General features: G+C 43.5%; 1 non-coding gene across 1 annotated transcript; it reads left to right on the top strand.

Annotated features, from left to right (window-relative positions):
* Window positions 1–1,755: 1,755 nt before the first annotated feature.
* LOC139252714 (U6 spliceosomal RNA) lies at window positions 1,756–1,864 on the top strand. The gene has a single exon (XR_011591509.1). It is a non-coding gene; the product is annotated as a U6 spliceosomal RNA (small nuclear RNA).
* The last annotated feature ends 2,199 nt before the right edge of the window (window positions 1,865–4,063 follow it).

The following is a 4,063-nucleotide window of genomic DNA, read 5'->3' as shown; positions in this document are numbered from 1 at the left end:
TCCATTATCATTTCCTTTTTACAATGTAATAACATGGTGAGCTATATCACAATAAAAAAACCTATATTGATTCACTTTTGAAATCAACTGCATCACAAACCTGGCAACGCCACATACTGTTTGTACTTTTTTCCAGCAAAATCAATATATGAACATGTTCTATCTAGTGCTTCATCAGAATGTAATGTGTTTGGCAAAGAAAGCTACAATGAACTTATCTACAATCTGATGGAAATAATAAAAAATAAAAGCTGATGTTAAAGAGTAAAGCACTATTTTATAATGGAGCTATTAAAATATAATGCTATTACACAAGCTACTCAAGGTGTTTCTTTTTGAGACTTGTCCTTCACATGCAGATTTTCATAATTATTTGTTTACATTTCTGTCTGTGTCGTTCTTTGTGCTAAGAACAGAGGTACACAAGTTTGATATGGTGATTCAAGACCGCTCCTGGGCTGGCAGCCCCTTACTAAGCTCCAGGACATATCGATCCTAATCTTTGCCATGTCTGTCTCACCTCAATTTCCTGTGTCCATTTTCGTGCGCATTTTGGCAGCTGCTCCAGATTCGAGCCCATTACTTCTATCTTGCTTTTACTTCTCTTTTCTTTACCCCCTCTTGGGACCTTCACTCTTTTGGCTACCCATCCGAATATCTGTTTCTTTGGCTTGGTGTCAATGCTTGTCTGATTACGTTTCTGTGAAGCGCCTTGGGACGTATATGCCTACTTCAAAGGGGTGATATAAATGCAATTTGTCCTTGATGTTGATAGTTAGGACAAGTAGGAGTACTTGGATAAGACCTGAAAACGGGCGCAGGGATTGTGGTGCGCGATTAACCCGTGCCCATTCTCAGCATTGCAGGCAGCACGTTAAGTTAATACTGCCTGTTCTTTTAAATGCTATTCATTGGCTGGGTGCATCAGCAGGAGTTCCTTTATCATGGGTGTTTAGTGCTACTTAAAGGCAGTCTGCACCTCTTAAAAGGGAGGGAAAATGCATTGTGGCTGCAACAAGTGGTTTTGAGATTTTTCAAAACTGAATCAGTGCTGTGATACTTTGAGCAGTGGCTGAATATGTGAGACTGCGAGCACCAAGATTTTCAGACAATGCACTGGAGGCCTTGGTGGAAGAGGTGGAAAGGAGGAGAGACATCCTGTATCCACGGTGGGGGGTGGGGGTGGGCAGGAGCCCTCCAGACATATGCCCAAGAGACATTGGGAAGAAATAGTGGTAGAGGTGAATGCCAGGAGTGTTGCTTAAAGGAACATGGATGCAATGCAGGAAGAAGTTCAATGATCTCACTTGAGTTGTCAAGGTGAGTGACTTCATCTTCAAATCACATATCCTAACAAATGCACCAATAGCCTCACCCACTGCTCAATCCACTAAGCATTCATTGCTCACCTACTGACAGTTTCTATCAATCATAATTGAACCCTAACATTCATATGCTTCACCTCACCCTCACACACTTAAGCACTGTTGCAAGCCTCACACTCACAATTCACAGCTTGCACACACTGGCAGCTATTCATCAGTGACAACCACATCACCCAAACATATTGCAGGACACTCACTGATACACTTCTCTCTTTCTTGAAGGAGAAGGTGGCACATAACAGCAGGCAGCAGTAAAGAACTGGAAGAGGACAAGTGTGACTGCATGATTTAACCACCATGGAAGAAATAGTGCTGGCCATCATGGGAAGGGGCATTACTGAGGCCAAGGCCACTGACGCCGCTGATGTATATATGCTCGCTTTGGCAGCATATATATGTTAAAATTGGAATGATACAGAAGATTAGCCTAGCCCCTGTGCAAGGTTGACATGCAAATTCGTGAAGCATTCCATATTTTTACAGGGTTACGGACAAAAAGTGGGGATGTGGGACAAAGCACGAATGCTTTTTCGAAGAGCCAGCACAGGCATTAGGTGTGCTGTAAGTTTATATTATTCTATGATGGTGAGGGTATCTGCATACCTAATCCTCCTTCTCTCATTCCACACCCCCCTTATCCCTCAATCTCTTCTGAGTGAGAGGCTGCAGAAGGTGTAAGCACGCACTCTCCCCTCACTACAACCCAAACCTTATCCCTTTTTCATTTCAGAAAAAGAGGAGCAAATTTGCAGGGATATTAGAGAGAGGTGCAAGAACTATAGAGTAGTGATAATGGGGTCTTTAATTATGATAATATAGACTGGGATAGTAATAGTGTAAAGTTCAGGGTGGGAGAAAAGTTGCTGAAGTGTGTCCAGGAGAACTTTCTTGATCAGTACTTTCCCGACCCAAAGAGGAAGGAGGCATTGCTGGATCTGATTCTGAGGAATGAGATGGGTTAAGTGGAGCACGTGTCAGGAGGGGAATATTTAGGGACAGTGATCATAGTATCATAAGGTTTAGATTAGCTATGGAAAAGGACAAGCAGCAATCTAGAGTAAAAATAATTAATTAGTGGAGGGTCAATTTCAGTGACTTGAGAACGGATCTGTCTCGGGTAAATGTAGGTCCCCTGCAGTCAGAATCAGGGGAAGTCATAACGGGGAACAAAGAAATGGCGGACCAATTGAACAAGTACTTTGGTTCGGTATTCACGAAGGAGGACACTAACAACATTCCGGATATAAGAAGGGTCAGAGGGTCTAGTAAGGAGGTGGAACTGAGGGAAATCCTTATTAGTCGGGAAATTGTGTTGGGGAAATTGATGGGATTGAAGGCCGATAAATCTCCAGGGCCTGATGGACTGCATCCCAGAGTACTTAAGGAAGTGGCCTTGGAAATAGCAGATGCATTGACAGTCATTTTCCAACATTCCATTGACTCTGGATCAGTTCCTATCGAGTGGAGGGTAGCCAATGTAACCCCACTTTTTAAAAAAGGAGGGAGAGAGAAAACAGGGAATTATAGACCGGTCAGCCTGACATCGGTAGTGGGTAAGATGATGGAATCAATTATTAAGGATATCATAGCAGCGCATTTGGAAAGAGGTGACATGATAGGTCCAAGTCAGCATGGATTTGTGAAAGGGAAATCATGCTTGACAAATCTTCTGGAAATTTTTGAGGATGTTTCCAGTAGAGTGGACAAGGGAGAACCATTTGATGTGGTATATTTGGACTTTCAGAAGGCTTTCGACAAGGTTCCACACAAGAGATTAATGTGCAAAGTTAAAGCACATGGGATTGGGGGTAGTGTGCTGACATGGATTGAGAAATAGTTGTCAGACAGGAAGCAAAGAGTAGGAGTAAATGGGTACTTTTCAGAATGGCAGGCGATGAGTAGTGGGGTACCGCAAGGTTCTGTGCTGGGGCCCCAGCTGTTTACATTGTATATTAATGATTTAGATGAGGGGATTAAATGTAGTATCTCCAAATTTGCGGATGACACTAAGTTAGGTGGCAGTGTGAGCTGCGAGGAGGATGCTATGAGGCTGCAGAGCGACTTGGATAGGTTAGGTGAGTGGGCAAATGCATGGCAGATGAAGTATAATGTGGATAAATGTGAGGTTACCCATTTTGGTGGTAAAAACAGAGAGACAGACTATTATCTGAATGGTGACAGATTAGGAAAAGGGGAGGTGCAACGAGACCTGGGTGTCATGGTACATCAGTCATTGATGATTGGCATGCAGGTACAGCAGGCGGTTAAGAAAGCAAATGGCATTTTGGCCTTCATAGCAAGGGGATTTGAGTACAGGGGCAGGGAGGTGTTGCTACAGTTGTACAGGGCCTTGGTGAGGCCACACCTGGAGTATTGTGTACAGTTTTGGTCTCCTAACCTGAGGAAGGACATTCTTGTTATTGAGGGAGTGCAGCGAAGGTTCACCAGATTCCCGGGATGGCGGGACTGACCTATCAAGAAAGACTAAATCAACTGGGCTTGTATTCACTGGAATTCAGAAGAATGAGAGGGGACCTTATAGAAACGTTTAAAATTCTGATGGGTTTAGACAGGTTAGATGCAGGAAGAATGTTCACAATGTTGGGGAAGTCCAGAACCAGGGGTCACAGTCTAAGGATAAGGGGTAAGCCATTTAGGACCGAGATGAGGAGAAACTT

Source organism: Pristiophorus japonicus, chromosome 2, assembly GCF_044704955.1.
Source record: "Pristiophorus japonicus isolate sPriJap1 chromosome 2, sPriJap1.hap1, whole genome shotgun sequence".
NCBI classification, from domain to species: Eukaryota; Metazoa; Chordata; class Chondrichthyes; family Pristiophoridae; genus Pristiophorus; species Pristiophorus japonicus.
This window is presented reverse-complemented; position numbering and strand designations above follow the sequence as displayed.